Here is a 24,534-nt window from a genome sequence, read left to right as displayed (position 1 = left end):
TATCCTAACGTTTATTAACTATTAGACGCGATTGATATTCCTTATGCTGGCGATTAGGAACTACTTATTTTCTGTTTTGAGTTCGGGGAAAAAAAAAAAAACTGTAAACTTTTGCTTTAGGCTCAGGTTCCTGTCATTTATTCATATAGTACAGAATTACTCAATTGGTAATTTAGATCGAGCAATTTTAGTCGCTAGAGGCTCACTGAAGCATTGGCATAAGAGCAACATTCTTTCGGCTAAGTATTCGTGTGGTAGAACACGTATCGTAATAACGGCGTAGAGTTGGTCTGTAAATGGAGTTTTCATGAACCCGTACACAGCAAGTTTGGTTAAAATTAATGTGTTATTCAGGCTTTCATTTGTTTTCATGAGAAAGTAAAGAATTCGTCGGCGTAAGTGTGCATATGTTATTGAGTAATGCACATAGTAAATTTCATAACATCAACATATATTTCCCAGTTGTTTCTTGCTTGAAAAGACACTGCCATAGTGGTGGCGTCTGTAATGCGTATCAGCTGTTTATCATAATCATTTTGGTCTGGAAGATAAATTATGTTGAAAACATCATAATGTTTCTATAATTTCATCGGTGACATTTGCTAAAATAAATAAAGAAAACACGCCGAACAGTGTTTTGATGTATTTTATTGCAGATCTAACATAGACTAAAGTCACTGCCTGTGTATTAAATTTTTTTTTTCTTTGCGCTGCCTTACATCTACCCCATTTTATATATATATGCATCCCTCTATTTCATATATATTCATATGTTAATTACATTTCATATATATATTTATTTATGAATGTATATGTGAAATGCGCAACTGTATTTTCATAATTTAAATTCATTTGCATAATATGACACAATTCTAATAATAAAATTACTTTGGCAAATTAAAAAAAAAATTTTTAAAGGAACCTGTACTATCAATAATTGAATCTGTGAGAAAAATATTTGCAGTTAATGTCAATACCGGTTTGTTCTAATTGATATAAATGTTAAAGTTCATTGATATAAAGTTCATGTTCATGTTATGGCCAACAGAAAGGTGACTTTATAAATAAATGTAGTTTAGAAACTGCATTTATTTTCAACTCTTAAAGCGAATTTTGCAGTGATTAAGGAATAGTTAGTTTGTGATGCCTGACAGGTGCCAGTTTTAATTTTTTCTTATTTTTTATTTGTAAATGAAATTTGCCTGTGTACTTCTGCCCACCAATATTCTTGAACTGGTCATACAGTATTTTTTGTTTTCGTTTTGATATATTATGAGTTATTAAATTTTTGTTTAACATTTAGCAGAAACCCGGTGAGCAAAAGCATTTGCCGGCTGAACTCCAGATTATGGGTACACCTTGTCACCGCATTGTGGGCATGGCCAATTTCAGGACAGATTCAAGCAGAAGTGTGGGTTTTTTAATAGACTTTAATTTTTGTCTAGTGAAAAAAGGTTAGGTTAGTTTATGCCAGTAATTCGGGACTGATTCAAGCAAAAGAAGCTACTTCCTCTGGAGGTGTACCTGTAATCTGGAGTATGACTGCATTTGCCTTTCTTCTGGACGATTCCCATGTGGCATGTCACAGATGACACAAGGAAATAGGAGTTATCTAGAAGAAAGTTTGATCTTGCTGTAGAGCTTTGATTTCACTGACTAAATGCAGACAGCTGACAAAAAAAAAAAAAAAGAAAAATTCATGTTGCATCTGCCGTGGAGCATGCGAGCATCTGGTTTCAGTCTGGAGGGTCAGTGACTAAAAAATATGATTAAAACTTTCTTTATCATTATTATTATTGGTTTCTTTTCTTTTGTTTCATTTGATATCTTTAAAATGGTTTTAGTAAATCATAATAAATCACTATTTTCAGTTTAGTAAAAAAGCTAAAAATTAATTTTTTATAAAGAAAAAAAAAGTAATTGCACACATGCCACACAAAAACCTTTGTTAAAATTGAGGGTGCAAGTGATGGATGGTTAAGTTAGATACACTGGACAACAGAAGTTATTTCCCAATATAATTTTTTTTTTCATTAATTATTATATGCTCTTTAGATAATTTTGGCCTCTCACACCAAACGGAAACGGCTTGGAATCAAATCCTAGCAAAGCGAGGAATTTTTATGGCCTTTTTTCACAATTTGGTTGAGTTATTTGGTTTCAGGCAAAAGTAGCAGTTTTTTTCTTCTAGGAACTCAGGTCTTTCCTTGAGCAAAACGGGCATATTGACTACAGGATACATGCAATTTATAGACACAATATGCTGAATAAGCTGAATTATGCTGAATAAGCTTGCTTTCTTGCATCATATGCCTCTACTAATGCTATATAGATACAATTCCTTAAATACTGATCTTCAGGTAATTCTCTAGTAGGGCAAAGGTAACTTAGTTTCAATTCTTCTAAAACTCAGGCATGTCTTATATCTCACAAAAAGGATTCTTCTGCTCCTCAGCTTATTTTTGATGTCAGATTTCTAGACAAGATTACATGCCTCTATTAGGGATTACCTTGACTTCTACGGCGCCTTCGTAGCCTGGTGGGAAGGAGCAGCAGTGCGCAGCACACGCTTCTTGATTAGACTGGGGTTCGAGCCCGTCACCACCAAATACGGAGGATGCGGAAAGGTCTAAGTGATGACCACCGCATATTCCCAGAGCAATATGGCCTTAGTTGCTAATGCTCCTAAAAACCAAATAACAAATAACCTTGACTTCTAATCTTTCTTGGCTTAAGCACATCACAAATATTGCTTCATCTGCATCTAAAAAACTGGGTTTTCTTTTTTGCTCCTGAAGTTACTTTTCTTCTAAAGAGCTACTTACTCTGCACAATTCTCATACCTGCCCTACCATAGAATATGAAATATTGTTCTCACATCTGGGATGGGTCCCCCCATAACCTGTCTCAGGCTTCTAGACTCCATTCAAAAGAGGTGTAGTTTGCCTAACTAATGACTCATCTCTTACAGTCTCCACTGTCTTTCTTAAAGACATTCTGTTGCATGTATTTTCTATAGATAATTTCATTTGCTCTGCTCTTCTGAATTGGCTTCTATAATTCTCCCTCTCTCTCTCTCTTCCAAATCAACTTGAACACTTGCCGCAACCAATCAGCATCCTTTTACTGCCCAAATTGCAAAAACTCACAAAACCAAATTTTCTTCTTCCTCAGAGCCTCCCTTCACACATATTTTCTTGAAAATTAAAATCTAAAGAAATTTAAGTCTAATGTAAATAAGGATCTTCTGACGAAAGAAGATATTTTGCTTTTAAACCCATGCATGGTACTAGGTACTGTAGGTTCTAATATCTTTGTTTGGGGTTTTCATAAAAAAGATGCCTCCTACTCTTAGTTGCTTTGGTGCTTAACATACTGGACAACTGTCTAGTATATTAAGACACTTAGCATTAGTTGAAACATATGATGCAAGAAAGCAAGCTTATATAGCATCAGCCAAAAAAAAAAAAAAAACCCTTCCCATTTGACTCATCCAGTCACTCCAAATGTTTGTCTGGTTCAGCCTTAAATTTATTTAAGCTATCAGCTTCCACAATTACAGATGGAAGTCTGTTCCAGCAATCAGCTACCCACTGGCTAAAGGCAAACTTCCATAAATTCAAACTGAATTTGAATCTTTGCTCCCTTCAGGTTCTTAATCTGAGCAAGCGGAAGTATCCCATCAGCGTTGAGCCTCCTTGAACCATTCAAGGCCTTATACACCGCAATCAGATCACCTCACAGGTGCCTAGTCTCCAGATGCTGCAACTTGCAGAACTTAAGCCTCTCATGGTAAGAGAACCTCTTTGTTCCTCTCAGCAATCTTTTTCCCATTCTCTGTACTCATTTTTGCAACTCTACATCCTTCCTAAAGAACCATTGCTTTATACAATGGGATAATCACCTCCTTTTCTCTGCTAGCAAAATTCCTATATATCATTGACAAAACTCCATGACCTGCTCTGGCAGCCTGTCTGCACTGCTCAGAGAACTTCATATCTGACTGCACAATTACCCCCAGGTCTTTTTTGTTCTCCATCTCCCTGAGTGTAGTTCCACACAGTTGGTACATTTCTCTTGGGTTACTGCTACCCATATGCAGTACTTTGCATTTGTCATAGTTAAACTTTACTTTTCAGCTCATCTGCTTAACTTTTCTAGATCCTGTTGCAGAAGCATACTGTCTTTGCTGTCATTAAAAACCTTGCCAACCTTTGTATCATCTGCAAACTTGGACATTATGCCTGATATACCTACATCTATATCGTTGATAACAATGATATAGATGATAACACAAAATAACAATGGGCCCAGTGCCGAACCCTGGGGAACTCCACTAATAATATTAGTCCACGTAGAGCAGTGTCCATTTATTACCACTCTCTTCCATTTCCCACTCAACCGTCCCTTTATCCATTGCAGCAACTTGCCCTTAATTGCCATACTGCTCCAATTTGTAAAGTAGTCTTCCATGTGCAACAGTATCAAAGCTTTCTGGAATCCAAGTATATGATATCAAAATTATTTTTTTGCATTCAGTTCCTTTGTGAACACATCGTAGTATCCAATCAAATTAGTTAGACAAGGCTTCCCCTTAACAAACCATGCTGTGTATGAACTATTACTGCAGTCTTGTCTAGGTGATCCTGCATCACTTCTTTAACCAGTGATTCCATTATTTTCCCCAAAACCAGAAGTTAAACTAACAGATCTATAATTATTTGTGTCACCCTTTGAACCCTCTTTGTGAATTGCGGATACATTTGCACATCTCCAGTCCATGGGAAGCTCCCCTGACTATAAGGATGCTCTCCTTATTATGGCTAAGGGTTTTCTAACTTTGCTGCCTCCTTCAATATAACTGGATCGATTCCATCTGCCCCAGGTGCCTTTTTTATGTTTAACTTCAACAATTTATCCTTCACTTTGCTCTCCATTATTACAAAATCATTTAGCTCCCTGTTAGAGTTTAGTAAACTGTTTTCCTCCCCTTCCTTACTGAATTCCTTGTGTGTAAATGTAGATGCAAAATACTCATTTAGTTTGTCAGCTATCTGAGCAGGATCATCGACAGTTGAACCATCGATATTAAGTGGACCAATCTGATTCATCCCCTTCCTTGTAGCGTTTACATAAGTAAAAAAGTCTTCGTTGTTTTTTTTTGCATCCTTTGCCAAGGATTTCTCCTAATCAGCCTTCGCTTATCTAACCTCCTTTGTGACTTTATTACTGACTAGCTTATATCTGCCCTAGGTTTCTCTGTCACCTGATAATTTATATGCATCCCACACATTTTTCTTCTCTGCAATGAGTCTCATTAGTTCACCTGACATCCATTTAGGTCTAAATCTTGAACAGTATTTCTTAGTTGGTATGAAAAGTCTAGTAACTTTCAAGATTAATTCCTTGAAAGATTCCTGTTTAGGTAACGTAAGTGTATACATTTAACAGTTGTGTTTATTCTAGACATACATAGTGATTATACACACAGCAGACAATTTATTGCAACACCATAAGGGAATTGAACCTGTTTCATTGCCAGTAGAGCACGTTATATTTGTGACCATAAAACAGGCAAATAACCTAGCCAGTTTTAGTGAAAGTGACTCAGAATTGGATTCTGATATTATTGCATTAGTATTAAATGGCATGCTCAGTAAATCAGTACCTAGGAGCTATCAGGAATAGTTTATAATTGAGAAAATGGCATTGATTGTACACACAATATCTCATTACACCCACGGACTTTGAGTACAACAGTCCAGGTGTACACCCCATTAGATATTTTCACCGTAGTAGAATATCCTACCACACACACATACACAACCACTGTCTGCATATAATAGAAAGAAATGCCTACTGTTAACCAGAGTTCACTGGAATGGTGAATGCAGAGGCATAACGTATGTGTAGCATATTGTTGGAATTCACCTGGAAACCCTGCTAAATGCCCCTGATATTCTTATAAAAGATATGCTTATAAATTAAAAGAAAAGCTCATATGAATACTACAGGATCTATAGGATAGTGATTCTAATAAGCAATATTCCTCCTATTTTTGCTTATTAGTGATTCTAATAAGCAAAAATAGGAGGAATATTGTCTATAGGCTATAAAAGTAAATGTATAAAGCACAAATTTACACTTTATTACCTTACCAATTATCAACATGAAATGATACTTGAAAGTCGGAAGAATATTTTCCACAGGATAGTAAAATAAAAATAAATTTACAAATACGTACCTAGCTTAATTAATGCTGTAATGTAGATACTAATTGATATTTCTGTTCACTGACAATTTTTATTTTTTTTTGGGTCGTAACATTTAAAACAGTAAAAAAAGATAAGCAATCAGTAACAAAGAATGCAGCAGGCACAAACTGCAATTAACATGATATGTGCAAATGAGATACAGAGTAACAAGTTTACAAAGCTTAAAAAATAGGAACAAAGAGAAGATACTAAAAATTTGTTTTTTATATGATTGAAGATTTCATTGAAGGGGAAATACCATAATAATGTAATAACATCACCATAATAACGTAAAAACCCACAGAATTCCAGCTATTGGTATTATCACAAATGCAATAAGATCGAGTTTACTACCCATTTATAATAGATTGCACTAACAGAAAAAAAATTGATTCTTATAACTGAACATATGATAACAATGAAAATGTAGTGCATTTTAATGATTTGAATTGGTTTTTTGAAATTTGATTCTATAAAGCAGCTGATTCTACTAACCAGTGATTATGTTAACCAGTGCCTACGCACCCACCACAATTTTACGATGACTTTTTTCAAATAAAAGGTGTGTTGTATACACTGGAAAATACAGCATTCAGTATTCTATAATAAAATTAACAATTTCTGTTATACAAATCACATTTTAGAGAGATAAATAGCTTAGTTATACAGCAAAAATTTCAACTTCTGAGGTCTCGGAACGATTTACTGAAAAACAGTGTTGTTGAGTTCACATTACAGTATTTTCACTATACAATGGTGTCTTTGGAATGGATTAATATCGTAATGTGGGAGTCCACTGTACTAACATCAGGAAACAATGGAGTCTGGAAAACAAGTTTTAAGGTCAGTCAAGAGTAGTAACCTCCCAGGATGACTGCTGTCTGACCCTAACTATGGTCACAGTGCTAGGATTATAGTAAATAAATTTGATGAATTTGAAGTACTGATTAAGTAATCAAATGCAGAAATTATGGAGATATCAGAGCCATAAGGGATGCAGAATTTGAATATGGGAAGTACAATGTGTGCAGAAAAGACAGACATGACAGGAGGGGGATTATGCTCTTAAGAAGGTTGTTAAATCTAAAGCAGTGCATCCAGTAGACATGGGTGACTAGTGCAATATTGAGTTAGTCTGATGTGACATTGAGCACTGGGAAAACAAAAATGAGAGTAGAAGTTTATTATAGGCCTAATGACTGTGATGAGTATAACAAAGACCTATACAGAGAAATAAAGTGAGCCAGTAAATCAGAATGTCTTATAATGGGGGATTTTAACTTTCCAGTTATTGACTGGAACTTCTGGGTTGGTCACTCACACATTAGCAAGACTTTCTTTACTCAGATAATCAGATCAAGCCGTACTCTTGATCTCATTATCAACAGTGAGTCTTCATACAATAAGAACTTGCAAGTAAATAACCCTCTGGGTGGCAATGTTCACAGTGTGCTGATGAGGGATTTTCTTAAAGACTACTACTGTCAAGGGTGACAAGGACAGTTTTTAAATTCGATGGAGTGGGACTGTTTTATGTTTTTACCAACAGCAAATTAAAAATGGGAAGAATTCAGGGAAATAATCATAGAAGTTACTAGGCTTTTCATCATGACTAAGAAATACTCTTCCAGTCTTAGACCGAAATGGATGTCTGAACTGATGAGACTTGTGACAGGGAAGAAAAATACATGGGATGCATATAAATTATCAGATGATACAGAAGCCTATGGTAAATAAAAAGGTTAGTTTTAATCAAGTCACAAAGAGGAGGTTAGGCAAGCTGAGGCAGATTACGAGGTCTCTGCCAGAGACATAATAAATTTGGTAGAGATTCTGAAAAATCCCACTTTATAATAAACTCTATAAACTGTAAAGCTATATATTGTTTTTCTTCCTCAACAGTGTGATGTCTTAGTCAACCAATTTCTAATACAATTTCTTCATGGCAAAATTCATCAAAAATTTCGGTTAGCTTTGAAATACGCATTTCATATTCTTCTTTCTTCGCAACAACCAAATTATATGGTTTAATAATGGCAAACATTGAAAGAATTTTGCCCATCGCTTTCGAATGAACTTCCAATTCTTGAGAAATTTATCCAGGCATTCATACATCACTCTTTTTAATTCTTCTTGGAGTGACAGTCCATTTCTTTTTAATCCTTATTCTTCTGGTGCACTATGGCCATAGATGCAGATGCGTCAAAAAAATCCCCAACCAACCAACCAACCTTATTCTTCCTCTTCCTATTAAAATGCCCATTTCCTCACAAGTTGTATTTGTGAATCGAAAAGCCCTTTCTTCAATTTTATTTCTTTCTTCATTAATAAATAATATTTAGCTCTGTAACTTCACAACACATTTTTCCAGGCTTATTACGACTGCTTGTAAATATTTTTGTGCAAGGTTAACTTGTAGAATTTTGTGCCAGAAAGAAAGGTAACTTAGAAAAGAAAAATTACATATGGATGATAATAAAATTGCAGCAGTCCCTCTTGTATCTATATTCTCTTGAGGTTCGCACAATGTTTGTAGAGCGGAAGTTATTTTTTCAAAATTCATTTTGACCATACACTGATGAGCCAAAAAAAAACATTATGACCAGCGAGTCATTTGGAAATCTAAGCAATTGCAGGTGAACTATGGCGTGTGCACGTGGGTCGGGATGTGGTATAAGAAACACCCGATACTGAGCTCTGTTAATCAGTTTTACTCTTGTTCTTCAGTTGAGAAAGGCAGCGGACTTAAGCGAGTTTGACAAAGGCCAAATTGTAATGGCCAAACGACTGGGTCAGATCATATACGAAATGGCATGGTCAGCCGTGGTTAGTACCTACCGAAAGTGGTCCGAGGAGGGAGAACTCACAAACCGCTGACGAGGTGTTGAATGACCACGGCTCATCGATGCTCGAGGTGAACAAACGCTCTTCTGGATGTACATGGCAACAGAAGGGTGACTGTGGTGCAGCTCGCCGGAAATTGGAATGCTGGTGATGGAAGGAATGTCACAACACACAGTACATCGAGCCCTGCTGAACCTTACTGAAAATGGGCCGCTCTGAGTGCCCATGCTCACCATGGTTCACCGGCGACAGCACCTACAATTGGCAGGTGCGCATCGAAACTGGAATGGACCTTGAGTGATTGGAAGAAGGTCGTCTGGTCCGAAGCATCACGTTTAATGTTGCACTGTGTGGATGGCCAGGTACGTGTGTGTGTCGTTTACCTGGGGAAGTGATGGTGCCTGTATGCACTGAGGGAAGAAAACAAGCCGGTAGCGGTGGGTCATGTGCTTTGGGCGATGTTCTGCTTGGATACCCTGGGTCCAGTCATCCATGTGCCAGGCATTCTGATGTCTATCACCTACCTAAACATTGCTGACCAGGTACATCCTTTCATGGTAACGGTCTTCCCCTCTGGTGGTGCCATCTTTCAGCAGGATAATGCACTATGCCACACCGCCCGGATTGATCAAGTCTGATTCGCGAAACATAAGGAAGATTTCCAGGTATTGCCCTGGCCTCCAAATTCCCCAGACATCAATCCCATCAAGCATCTGTGGTTTGTGTTGGAACAGCAACTCCGATCTGGAGCATCTCAACCATGGACCTTACAGGAGTTAAAGGATCTGCTGGTTATGTGTTGGTACTGCATACCACAAGACACATTTAGAAATCTTGTAGCGTCCATTCCTCACCAGGTATGAGCTGTTTTGGCTGCATGTGGAGAACCAACATCATATTAGCATTAGCATTATCAGGGCACATGATGCAAGAAAGCAAGCTTATATAACATCAGCCAAAAAAAAAAAAAAAAAAAAACACAGACCCTTATTTCACCCATCCACTCGCTCAAAATGTTTGTCTAGTTCTGCCTTAAATCTGTTTAAACTATTAACTTCCACAACGACAGATGGAAGTTTATTGCAGCAATCAACCATCCGCTGGCTAAAGGCAAAACTTCTGCACATCAATCCACAACTGTCTTTCCTCAATTTGAATTTATGCCTTATCAGGCGATTATTCTGAGCAAGAGGAAGAATCACATCAGCATTGAGCATGCTCAAACCATTCAAGGCTTTATACATCTCATTCAGATCACCTCTCAGGTGCCTAGTCTCCAGACACTGTAATTTGCAAAAATTAAGCCTTTCTTCGTAAGAGCAACCCTTTGTTCCATTTACTAATCTTGTTGCCCTTCTTTGTACTCGTTCCAACAGCTCTACATCCTTCTTAAAATGAGGCCTCCAGACCTGTATGCAGTACTCAAGGTGTGGCCTGACCATTGCCTTATACAAGGGAATAATCACCTCCTTATCCCTCCTAGAAAAATTCCTGTATATCATTGACAAGACACCATGAGCTACTTTTGCAGACTGTCTGCACTGCTAAGAAAACTTCATATCTGCCTGCACAGTTACCCACAGGCCTTTTCACTCTACCATTGTCAGTGTAGTACCACACAGTTGATACATTATCTGAGGTTACCGCTTCCCATATGCAGTACTTTATATTTGTCAATATTAAACTTCATTTGCCACCTCTCAGCCTATCTGCTCAAATTTTCCAGATCCTGTTGCAGCAGCTTACTGTCATTAGTGTCATTAACAACCCTGCTGACCTTTGTATCATCTGCAAACTTGGACATTAAGCGTGATATATATCATCATCAATATCATTAATGAATACAAAAAACAATCGACCCAACACTGAACCCTGGGAGACTTTACATTAGTCCATGAAGAGCAGTGTCCATTGATTACCACTTTGTCTTCTCCCACTCAACCATCCCTTTTTCCATAGCAGAAATTTGCTTTCAGTGCCACACTGCTCTAATTTATGCAGCAGTCTTCCATGTGCAACAGTATTAAAAGCCTTTCTAAGATCCAAATATAAGAGATCAAAATTATTCTTTGCATCCAGTTCCTTTGTGACCACATCATAGTATCCAATCAAATTGGTCAGACAAGACTTCCCCTTAACAAACCCATGCTGTGTCCAAGCTATAACTGAAGTCTCGTCTAGATGATCCTGCAATGCTTTTTTAAACAGTGCCTCCATTAATTTCCCTGGAACAGAAGTTAAAACTAACAAGTTTGTAATTACCTGTCTCTCTCTTTGAATTTCCTTTATGGATTGGGGTCACATTTGCACATCTCCAGTCCATGGGTACCTCCCCTGAGTCCAAGGAAGCTCTCATAATTATGGTCAAGGGTTTGCTTACTTCATTTTCTGCCTCATTTAATATAACTGGATAGATTCCATCCACCCCAGGTGCCTTTCTTCTGTTTATCTTCAACAATTTCTCTTCCAATTTACTCTCAGTTATTACAAGATTATCTAGCTTACTTTCAGAGTTTAATACACCTGTGGCAATTCCTTCCCTGAATAACTCCTCATTAGATGCAAAATATTCATTCAGTTAGCTACCTGAGCAGCAGCATCATCATCATCAGCTAAACCATCAATATCAAGTGGACCAATCTGATTCATCCCCTTCCTTCTAGAGTTTACATTAGGTAGGTGGTCATAATGTTTTGGCTAAACATTGTATTTACGGATTCATAATGTGCACTCCACCATGTCTGGGCAAATATTTTGACTGTCATTCCTGTATGTTTTTTCATTATTTCCCAATGGTGTGGAGAGTTTGAAAAGAAAGAATTAAGGTTTTCCAAATTTTCAAAGAAGGTTACGCATGACATATAGAATTTAAATACTGTCTCAGTCCATCGTAGTCGCCTTTACGGAAGCAATAACCCTTCCCTTTACCCCTAATGGTAGTTACTTCTTTGAGTAAATCCCACTTCAGCACACTGTGATCAGTGCTACCTAGTGGTTCCTTTATCTTCAGATTCTTAATGCATGAAGAATCACTACTGATAATCAGATGAAGAGTATTACTCCCTCTAGTTGCCTCCCGAACATGCTGATGTAGAAAACAATCATCCAATAAATCCACAAAATCCTTGCTAGTGTGAGAGTGACTAACCACAAATTCCAGTCAATATCTGAGAAATAAAATCCCCCAAATCCCCCATTATAAGACTCTCTGATTTACTGGCCCGCTGTATTTCCCTGTACAGTTTCTTATTATACTCATCAGAGTCATTAGGCCTATAGCACACCCCTACTCAATTTTGATCTCCCAATGCTTATATCACACCAAACTGACTCAACACTGCACTGTCTAGTGATGTCGACTGGCTTCACTTCCTTGGATTTTATGTGTTTCTTAACTAATAGTATAACCCCTCCTCCCTTCCTATCCTGTCTATTATTCCTGTACACATTGTACTCCCCAAATTCCAGTTCTGCCTTCCTTATATCTGTGTGACACCACGTCTCTGATATCCCAACAATATCTGCCTTTGATATTTTGGGCAATACCTCAAATTCATCAAATTTATTTACCAAACTCCTAGCATTGGTGTACACGCAAGTATACATGCACCTGTTCTTTTTCTTAGCTATCCTAACACAACCCATGTGTTTACTTGTACCCCAATGACTCCCAGCAGTCTCTGAAGTACCCTGCATCGTTTTTTTCCAGGCTGCTGCTCATTACAATAGAAGCAGTGCAAGAATCTCTTTCACTTCTGCCAGTGGCTACTGTTAATCTATTAGTCTTTGTACCCCCCCCCCCCCCAAGCTAGCAGTTTTCCGACCCACCTAATACTGCCTCGATAGCATCAGCAAATATTCTTGCACCCTTTCTGTTTAAGTGTGTCCCATCCCTGTAGAAGCAGTCTCTCCTGTTAACAAGGACAGACCAGGCTGAGAGAAATTCTACCCCACGAGCCTTGGTCAATCTCTCCAGGGCCGCTTTGATCAACAAGGCTCTCATCACATACTCCCTCCTAACGTGTCTGGGCAGAATTGCAGACACTTTCAAATTCAACCCTAATTCACGGCTTGTTTTCACCAGTGACCTGTATAGCTCTCATATAGGCCCATTGTTCTTGCCTGATTTCCTTACACTCTTTACATCATGCATACACACTAAGACATCCCCCATGGCAACATCGTGTGCCGTACCTGATTGCTCTACAAACATCAAGCAAGCAGTGCATTTTAAAAGGCTGTGATTCAGCGGGCAGCTTCCCCCCTCAGTTCTCCTCTGAGCCACAGCACTCCCATTAGCTTGAGCCTTTTGCTTTGCTGCTCTGGTCTGAGTCATGATTTAGATTTAATTTCAATAAAATTTCAATTTCAATACAAAATTATAACCCTAAACTTGTATCCCAACACAGTTATAACACTATATATCTATACATATTTTTCAGTATCTAGTATTATCTACGAGCTCCGTTTATATAACTTCCATATCAAGTTATGTATTAATTAATTATGTTACGTTTGTAAAATCTAAGTCGTTATATGGTTTTAGTTAAAAAGTATAATTTAATTGAAATGAAGTTTAACAAGATTAATAGATTTTATTAATTAATTGACAATATTATATAATATACTATACTATACTAAGCTAACGCTATCTAGTTCGGGATATAGCATTGTATCGTATAACAATGGCAAATTACGAACAGTAAATCTACGGACACTTAAAGTATTAATCAACTTCCAAAATCTCGCTGTCTTAATTCAGAATAAACCAAGGATCTTGACTAGGTCTACAAGCTACTTATAGAAAATAATTTAATATAATAATTGGTCAATAAAGTGGCTAAATATGGATAAAAAAACGTCTTTTTCAGAGAAGTTTTTTAGTCATAAAACTTTTTATGGCCAAAAAAATAAAAGTTTTTTATAAAATTGTATTATTTTCAAGTTTTCCACTTCTCTGAGCATGAGAGAAAGAGAGAGAGGTGCTGTTCACTATTTTCATGGTCAGAAATCTTTGGATTTAATTTCCACAAAGTTTTGAATCCCATGATAAAGGTGGATGTTTTGATTTATTTATTCTCCAATGAAATTAGTTTGCAGCAAAAACAGAATAAATTTCCTATGTTGTGAATAAACTATCCATGTTCTTAAAATTTTTTCTCCATTTGGCAGTGTCTTATAAAAGCAGGAAGTTGTTAGCTGTTTACATTTCCCTTTAATTTTTTCTCCTGCTCTTTCAACATTGTCAATTGGTCTGTCCTTATTTTGAAATTATTTACTGCCTTTCTTAATAAAATAAATTCTTTTATCTGGTACTGGGATAGACCAAAAAGCAATGTCGGAATACTTTAAAAATAATTTCCTCTTCCTTTTCAGAATCTTCTCTCTCTCTGCTCGTGTATTTTTGCTAGATTCTTCTCCACTAGTGAATGAATAACTTTCTCTGTTAGATCCTCTTAAGAAGATGACTCTTGTACTTGCTTCTGATTTATCATGCTGAATATCTATTGCACTAGATGTTGAAGGTGTAACATACTTCAACAGTGATCCAGACATTTCTTGAATAACTTCTCTTGCCTTCTTTGCTTTTCACTGTTGAAATTGGCTGGGTTGATTTTGCTTCATTTTGTACTTCATTAAGTTCATTAAAAAATAGAAAATATCTGTAAAATGTAAAGTAAGTAGAAATCAAAATGTGTCATTTGATACTCAGCAAACATAAATCTGTCTTGCATCAATAGAAATGAAGTGATGATTTTCTCTTGTTCTAGCAGTAGTATGACTGTCTATGAATCTTTTCTCTTGAAATGGCCTTACTTGCTCAATTTCCTCTTTAGAAACAAAACAGAATTTTATTCCAGTCACCTGCTTGTCACAAAATTCAAACATGTTTTTTAGTGTCAGGATTTGGTTTTCAATTTGGAGTTGGAGACTTGCACATGCTGCCAATCGTTTTATTGTTCCACCAATTCCATCACATGGTGACTTGCCATGGCTAGTGCCAAAAAAATTCCATTCAGCACTGATATCAGAATTCTTCTAATCATGACACAAGTTAATAAATTTCTTGAGCTGCAGAACCATCACTGAAGTAGTAAATGCGCCTGATTTCTGTCATGAAATTTTTCAAATATTCAATTAAGTTGGTTAGAAAAACATACGCTGCAATTGTATCATGTTGAAGGCAGTCACTGTTTATGCAGAAACATATTCTGAGGTTCAACATCCTTGTAATAAATGACAAATGGATGCAATGTAGCCTGGCTATTCTCCCAGTGGGAACCCTTGAACAGCATCTTGCACAACAAATGAATAATTTTCTACAAAATCTATCAAGATGACCAATTCTCCTGTCATTAGACTTTTCTTTGTTGACTTCAAATGGTAGCTTTGATGTTTAGCAATGTAGTGATGACAGGAAAGGTTAAATATCTTTGTACTCAACTCTTCAATAAAATCTGTTGTTAATTGCTTTGTGTCCAGTATATCTCTGTCAGTGTGTATCCATTGCTTGAATTCAATAATATCTTCTGGTTCATTGTTTTCAAAAATATTCTCTAGAAACTTTTTTAATTCATTTATTCCTGGACATTTTTCACACTGATGAAGCATACAATCTTTTGACTCCAAATCACAGACTGTTTTACCAATGAGAACCTTGTAATCACATTCAACAGGACTTGCTGCCAGCATTAACTTGACATTTTGATGGTTGTCGTTGTTTGTTTGTTATTTGGTTTTTAGGAGCATTAGCAACTAAGGCCATATTGCTCCGGGATATGCAGTGGTCATTCCCTGACCTTTCTGCATCTTCCGTATTTGGTGGTGACGGGCTCGAACCCCGGTCTAATCAAGAAGTGTGTGCTACACACTGCTGCTCCTTCCCACCTGGCTATGGAGGTGCACATTTTGATGGATTGTGCATACACATACAGAATGTGTTCCTTCTGACACACCACTTAGGTTGAAGTTTACAAAATTTAGAAAATCCAATGTCAGATCCATTTCTGTCTTGATAAATTATAAACATTTCCATCAAGTTGCAGAGTAGTAGTCGTATTTGCATTTTTATTCTATCTGCATTTCTAATGGAAATGTAATCTTTCTTTCTAGGGCATATTCGACTAAATTCATCATCTTCAAAAAATTCCATAACCTTTTGCTTTACTTTTTCAGAAAGCTTTTTTCCAGGTATGGCCATGATTCCTTCTTCTGCTTTAAGTTTTCTAGCTTTCTTGACCATTCTTTCTGAGACACTAAACTCTTCCATTGTTTTCTTTATGGACCAACTAACTGGAGCTAATGTTAATATTTGAAGTATTTCTGTATGACTAGATACCATCAACTTTTCTCTCAATTCTTTCAGCAGCTCATTGTAATCTAAGCAGTTTCCACACTGATGACTTGCATTTGGTTCCATGATGTCATTTGGATCCAAGCCACCAATAGATGCAGTTTTACTGGCAATTATATCTTGTATTTGACTTGCCTTCCTTTTGGCATAGCCTTGTGTGTGTCTCTCTTAGCCATTCGCTGAAATTTCAGAGGAGAAATACCAATAGCCATCAAACTTATGTTCAAGCTTCAGTAAAATGCATTTTGTCATCATAGTCTGATCCAAATGAAGTTGAGGTTCCTGTTGCTGCATTTTGGCTGTTAGACTCTTTTCGGCATGACGGGCACAGCTTCTGGACTGGTTTTATGTCTACCTTTGTTAGGTCTTTCAGGTAGTCTGTCATTGACAAATCAGTTGATTGTAAATGTTTTTTCACCATATGATTTTTCTTCTGGAAAGGATTGCAACATGAATGCTGCAAAAATTCAAATTTTGTCCAAAGCAAAGGTGTAGACAATGATGTAGACAAATTGTGTCTTCATAATTTAGACAAATTGTCTTCTTCACCCAGTTTTAATCCACAATGTTGACTTATCAGCTGTTGTTCTTCAAATTTAAATTCTTTCAATAATTTTAACCCAGATTTGTACAGGTAGAGGATAGTGCATGACATTTAGAATTATCCATATGACTGATGGTGCATGATTCCAGCTTATCTCCAGCAAAATCATCTGATTCCTTGGCTTTCATGCTGACTAATAAGTGGACGTTTCTGCAAGCAATGAAAACTTAATTAACTTTATTACAATCAAACAATAAAAAACAGAGGAACAAAAACAAACTGTTCATCATGAAGATAAAACACATTAATAACAGCATGGTTCAAATATCAGCTATTTATACTTTTTTGTACGAGTCTAGAATATTCCAGAGTTCTAAAATGTTCATTTTTTTTTTTTTTTTTGAAATTCAAGAATATTTTAGAATGTTCTGGAATTCTAGAACATTGTCATTCTCGAATATTCTAGAATTCTATAATATTTTATAATTCTTGGGTATTCTTCTAGAATATTCGATAGAATATACTCTATTTCTAGATTATTCTAAACATTAAGGAAGTGTTCTGCAACAAAAAAGATCTCACAAAATAACAATACAGCACACAAAACTACCCGATGTTTAGGCTTAATTTTAAGGCCTTAAGTGCAAAGACACAAAATAGATAAACCATGATGATGAACTTTATAGCTGAAACTCTGCTTTTTCCAGTGGTGGCAAAAATGAGAGAATTGAAGGTGTCTCACATTAAGATATCTGTCCCTTAAGATAGGTTAAATATGACTTTCAAATTTTGAGTCAGTCTTTGAAGGAAAATATCTCAGTCAGAAAACAAGTATAAGAGCTAATATTTAGTTAGGCTGAATTCATGCAGTTGGTAAGTGATCATGGTCCTTGAGGTTGTCACAGACATTCTCTCAGTTATTCCAGGGAAGCTGTACTTCCTACCTGGGAGTCTAAAACGCTGATGGAACTGATATTCGGGTGACACTCAGGTCAAGTGGACCCAATTTTGGCAAAGTCCGGACGGTCTGTGACAGCCAAATCCTCTGCTTGCACCTTCATGATGGTGGGACTGTTAGTAATCCTGGGTATAACCTCCATGCACAAGTACATGGTGGGTGACCACCCAGGTGTGAACCAACGTAAGCAGGGGTCGAGGTGTGGCATCCACACCACATGGAGGAATGCCACCCCTCTATGTTACCAGGCAGTACTAGGTGGTAGATGACTCTCATCAACCGGTGCAATATCACCACTTTACTTATTGGAGGCTTGAAGCCAGAGCTAAGTTCCGGTGTTTAGTCTCCCATGTTTAGTCTCCAGAGCTAAGTTCAGATCAACCCGTCCCCATCTCTTCCATCATGTAGTATGATTGATGACTTTTGAGGTTATGGCGAACATCGTGGCGAGATCCAATATTCCTTACATTTCGAGGGTACAATTCTAAAACAGTGTTTGCAGGCCGGCCGCTAGTTAGTACACATGATCGAATTTATTGGTAACTCTGTAGGAGGCTTCCGGATCAGCTAGTGTATAATCTTGCTACCTCTACTTTGCCAGATAGCGACTGGAGGGAGTCCGAGTAGTGTGTATGTGGGGGGCATTGTCGAGGCCATATTATGTCAAGGATCGGGGTATATTCTTACCATGTGTACGCCATATCCAAAAATTTCATTATTTCATACAGCATGTCTCACCCACTTTTTCTTACTATTGAATACACCATGAATTGTTAAACTAATAGAGCAAACTTATCTGCGAAAAGATCTAAACCTCCCAAACACTTCCTAATTTTTTCACAAATATACATGTTCTCAATTCTAATCTCAACGATGTCCATTTCCACTTGCAGTCTGCCAAACCCCATGTACTTTTTCTGGCAGAATCTCAGTTATCAGTTGATTCAACTACTACTCATCTCAGATGCCCAAATTATTCGTTGTATGATTCCTTTCACCTCAAAGGTGGTACTTGTGCATATGTCCGTTCTGATATTCCTGTCAGAGGCTTGGCAATTTGGAATCTCCTCTCTTCGATCTTCTCTGGCTTAAAATATCTCTACCTCATTGTGTCAAATTCATCTGTTGTCTCTACCGTTCTCCCAACTCCACTAATCACTTGGAGCTCTTAGACTTCCTCTCTTTGCAACTTGACTTTCTCCAGTCCAACTTTCCTAACAGTGAGGTAATTTTCCTTGGTGATTTTAATGTTCACAACTCCAGCTGGCTTCCATTTTCTAGTCGCACAGACCTAGCTGGTCGAGATGCTGAGACTTTTGCAATTACTAATGACCTTGCACAGATTGTTCATTTACCTACAAGAATACCGGACAATCCTAATCATACAGCCAACATGCTTGATCTTTTTCTCCCAAACAACCCTTCAAAGTACATAGTCGAAGTGAGAGGTCCTTTAGGTACAGTACTTCACATCACAACATGGTGATTGTCTCTTCTCCAATGGAACCTTTATCTCATGGCTATTCCCAACTTGGTGTTGTTTTGCATTACAAGAATGCAAAATGGAATGACCTGAGAGATTTATTTTCTTCTTTTCCTTGGTTGGATTACTGTTTCAAAACTTCTGATGTCAACATTTTCTCAGATCATGTCAGTGAAATTATTCTTGCAGGAATGGAATCCTTTATCCCACACTCCACTTTAAAATCTCGTCCTTTATCTAAACCTTGGTTTTCCAATAAATGTGCTAAGGCTGTTCAAAAGAATAATGTTGCATATCATAATTGGCTTGTTTCATTTTCTGCCTACAACAAAGCTCGCAAAAATTGTCAAGCACTTATCAATCAGTCTAAAATAGAGTTTGAACAGGCTAAGAGTAGAAAACTTGCTTCTTGCCCTAATGGTAGCCAAGCATTCTGGTCTCTTGCCAAAGCTATTGGCCGCAACTTTTGCCCATCTCTGCTTCCACTTCTGTCCAAACCAGATGGTTCTGTTGTCACTTCAGCCAAGGATAAAGCTGACCTGCTAGCATCCCATTTTTCTTCCAACTCATGTATTAATGATCTTAGTAAAACACCTCCCACCATTCCCAACACGCTACATTCAATGCTTCCTGTGGTCTTCCATCAAAAGGATGTCAGAAGGATTTTGACGAATCTTGATGCCAAGAAAGCTCCAAGTCACGATGGTATTTCTCCACTTGTTCTCAAAACCGGTGCTCCTGAACTTACTCCTCTTCTTTGCCGCTTTTTTCACTTTCTTATTCCAAAGGTGTTTTTCCTTCTGCTTGGAAATTTGCTCATATCCAGCCAATTCCTAAAAAAGGTGACAAATCCCTCCCATCCAATTATCGTCCCATTGCAATTACTTCTACTCTTTCTAAAGTAATGGAGAAATCAATTAACTGCCAACTCTTAAACTACCTAGAAACCTTCCGTCTGATCAATGATCGCCAGTATGGATTCCATCAGTGTCGATCCACTGGTGATATTCTGGCTTATGTTACCCATTTATGGACTAATTCAATAGAAAAATTTGGTGAAACATAAGCAGTTGCTCTTGACATCTCAAAGGCTTTTAATCGTGTTTGGCATAAAGGTCTTCTAAACAAGCTTCCATCTTATGGTTTGCCAATTGTTTTTTGTAATTGGTTATCCAGTTTTCTCTCTGATTGGGAAGTGGTAAACTTCTGTGATGAGTTCAAATTCAGTATCTCTGCATCAAGACTTGACTTGTGGATTGGTCCTTCGCACACTAGCCAGGCTTTTGTAGATTTACTGGATAATTGTTTTCTACAGCAGCATGTTCGAGAGGCAACCAGAGGAAGTAATACTCTTGATCTGATTATCACCAGTGATAATTCATGCATTAAGAATCTGCAGATAAAGGAACCACATGGTGGCAGTGGTCACAGTGTACTGATGTGGGATTTACTTAAAGATGTAACTACCATCAGGGATAAAGGGAAGGGTTTTTGCTTTCTTAAAGATGACTACAGTGGTCACACAGTTTTTAAATTCTATACAGTGGGACCAACTGATGATGTTACCAACAGCAAATTCTAAATGGGAAGCATTCAAGGAATTAATCTCATCAGTTCATCTTGGAAGCTTATAACTTCCAAGATGAACCGATGAGGCTTGTGGCAGAGAAGAAAAATGCATGGGATGCATATAAAAAGTATCAGGTGACACAGAAGCTTATGGTAGATATAAGCTAGTCTGTAATCAAGTCACAAAAGAGGTCGCAAATCAAGTTACAAGTGAATGCAGATTACAAGAAATCTTTTGCAAAGGATGCAAAGAAAAACAGCAAAGACTTCTTTACTTATGTAAACTCTAGAAGGAAGAATCAGATTGGTCCACTTGATATCAATGGTTCGACTGTTGATGTTCAGATAGCTGACAAACTGAATGAGTATTTTGCATCTATATTAAAGGGGACAGCAAAGAAAGTAAGCAAACCCTTAGCCGTATTATTAGAGCATTCTTGGATTCAGGGGAGGGCCCCATAGACTGGAGATGTGCAGATGTATCCTCAATTTGCAGAGGGGGATTAAAGGGTGACAAGTAATTACAGAGCTGTTAGTTTAACTTTTCTGCTGGGGAAAGTAATGGAGTCACTGGAGCCATGTATTCTTCTTTGTCGCATCTAGACAAGACTGCAGTTATAGTTCAGACACAGCATGGGTTTATTAAGGGTAAGTCTTGTCCGACCAATTTGATTGGATACTATGATGTGATCACAAAGGAACTGGATGCAAAAAATAATTTTGATATCATATACTTGGATTTCAGAAAATCTTTTGATACTGTTGCATGTGGAAGAGTGCTGTACAGATTGTAGCAATATGGTATTGAGGTCAAGTTGCTGCTATGGATAAAGGGATGGTTGAATGGGAGAAGACAGAGTGGTAATCAGCGGACACTGCTATTTGTGGACTAATGTTATTAGTGGAAACCCCCAGGGTTCGGTGTTGGGCCCATCATTGTTTTCTATATTTATCAATGATATAGATTAAGGTATATCAGGCTTAATGTCCAAGTTTGCAGATGATACAAAGATTAGCAGTGTTGTGAATGACAGTAATGACAGCATGTTACTGCAACAGGATCTAGAAAAGTTGGGCAGATGGGCTTCAGAGGTGGTAAGTGAAGTTTAACATTGACAAATGCAAAGTACTGTATACGGATAGTAGTAACCCCTAGAGCAAGGGTAGGGAACCTTTTTTACATTGGAAGGCCATATTTTATTAACCAAGATACTATTAGGCTGCATGCTGGGAATTAAATATATACAAAAAAATTATATTTTTTTAGGCATATTTAGAATTTTAATTACAGACTGTTATTGTGTGAGGAATTTAAACAGAAAAATTAGCAAAGATGATAAAACTGAAAATGGATGAATTTAGACAACAAACCATTTAATGACTTTTTTTGTGACTGCTTAATCCTAGTAGTCTGATTTTTGGTTCCAACATCGTTGAGCATAGCTTTAATTATTTCTCTAAGTGAATATCTGTCATCTGAGATCTCAGACTTGTTTTAATGTGTCTTATTCTTCAATCAGGGAGTGTAGAACAGCTGTGTATTCTTCCACGTCGCATTTCCTTAATGATTTGTTTTTATCCTGTTCATTAATTATTTTTGTCAGTTCAGGAAAGTGTTCAGCTGAAAGTTGCGATCGATTAAGCAAGTTCTGAATAAGGTCAGCTTTTTCCGAAATGCCCCTGATTTAAGCCACATATCATATTTAGATTGGTTTTACCTTGCAAAAAAAATATTCAGATCATTTTGCTTTGGCATTATATCACACAAAAATGCAATATCTCTGCAGAATTTCACTTTTGATAATTCACACTGTTGAATCAGTTCCTCAAAAAAACTTGATTTGTTTTTGCAAAGAGAAAAGTTTGACAAATATTTGTCCTTGGGCCATTAGCACACTTTGGAATGATATATTAGATCCATGCTGAATGTTTCATCATTAAGCTGAAGCATGTTGCGAAATTTCTAATCACTGTTAAGAAAGGCAACGTTGCCAAATGAAGTTCAGTTTCAAGTGGAAGTGATGCCATATCATCAATATGGGAAACAATAATATTCTGTAAAGATTAGTGAATTAGAATAAATGCTTTATTTTTATTTATTTTAATATGTAATTCATTATTATTTTCCTTAACTAGAAAAGGCAATGCATACATTTTATTTAACACAGACATTTTCTTTAACATGTTACAGTTCTTTCTTAAGAAGCTCTGAGGCCTGTGATTCGAATCATTGGGTGGTTGCCAGTTCGCCAATTACTGAGTTGCTACTGACAGACCTCGCTAACTACACAGTTATTGATATAAATTGTTTTACCTCTTCACTCTGTTTTCTTCTATTGATCTTTCCAATATTTTTATGCCTTTTATGTTTCTTTTAGTAATGTATAGCATAAATGTAAACTAATTTATATAAGGAGAATAACGATATATAAAATTTACCTTAAAAATATTTTGAATTTGGTCTTGTCATGAAATAAAAGTGGATTTTGCATTTGAGAGAAATAGACAAAAGGCTGCAACTGGTACACCAAAAGGCTGCATGTCGTTAAGGCTGCAGATTCCCCACTCCTGCTAGGTAGTGGAGAATGAAAAGGACCTGAGGGTAATCGTGCAGTCAGATATGAAGTTTTCTGAGGAGTACAGACAGGCTGTCACAGCATGTCATGAGGTCTTATCAATGATATACAGGAATTTTGCTAGCAGGGATAAGGAGGTGATTATCCCCTTGTATAAGGCATCAGGCCATGCCTTGAGTACTGCATATAGGTCTGGAAGCCTCATTTTAGGAAAGATGTAGAGCTACTGGAAAGAGTACAGAGAAGGGCAACGAGATTGGTGAGGGGAGCAAAAAGTTTCTCTTACCAACAAAGACTTAAGTATTGCAAATTGAAACCTCTGGAGACTAGCGAGGTGATCTGATTGAGGTGTATTACCCCAGAGGCTCACATCTGGTGAGTATGGGCTTGGCACACCCAGGGTCCTCAGCTGGTAATCATCATTCTTCTCTTTCTTGGTGATTCCTTTCTACTTCTGACTCTCTCTCTCTCTCTCTCTCTCTCTCTCTCTCTCTCTCTCTCTCTCTCTCTCTCAGGGTAACTTGGGTTTTGGCTGATGCAGCATAAGCCTCAAGATTCCTTGCACCATATGTTAATCATAATAATAATAAGTCCTTGAATGGTTTGAGCAAGCTGACTGCTGATGGGATTTTTCCTCTTGCTCAGATTGTGCACACGAGGAGGCATAAATTCAAATTGAGGAAAGACAGTTATAGAATAGATGTGTGGAAATTTACCTTTAGCTAGTGGGGTGGTTGATCGCTGGAATAAATTTCCATCAGTCATTGTGGAAGTTTGTAGTTTAAATAAATGCAGGTAAGTACTGGACAAACTTTTGGAGAGAATGGATGGGTGAAATGGGATTTTTTTTTTTTTTTTTGACATGCTGTAAAAAATCTTCCCATTTTATCCATCTGGTTACTAAAAATGTTTGTCTAGTTCAGCCTTAAATTTATTTAAGCTATCAACTTCT

At 37.2% G+C, this 24,534-nt stretch overlaps 1 protein-coding gene across 3 annotated transcripts in view; it reads left to right on the top strand.

The window, feature by feature from the left end:
- Positions 1-233: 233 nt before the first annotated feature.
- Positions 234-24,534, top strand: part of LOC150091388 (DDB1- and CUL4-associated factor 6-like) — a 405,008-nt gene continuing 380,707 nt past the window's right edge. For all 3 annotated transcript variants that reach the window (XM_090375313.1, XM_090375305.1, XM_090375299.1), the window contains exon 1: positions 234-395. The gene's annotated coding sequence lies outside the window, so the exon portion shown is untranslated. The remainder of the gene's footprint in view (positions 396-24,534) is intronic.

The sequence above is a fragment of the Mastigoproctus giganteus genome, chromosome 1 (genome assembly GCF_048544385.1).
Source record: "Mastigoproctus giganteus isolate SK-2022 chromosome 1, ASM4854438v1, whole genome shotgun sequence".
Taxonomy (NCBI): domain Eukaryota; kingdom Metazoa; phylum Arthropoda; class Arachnida; order Uropygi; family Thelyphonidae; genus Mastigoproctus; species Mastigoproctus giganteus.
This window is presented reverse-complemented; position numbering and strand designations above follow the sequence as displayed.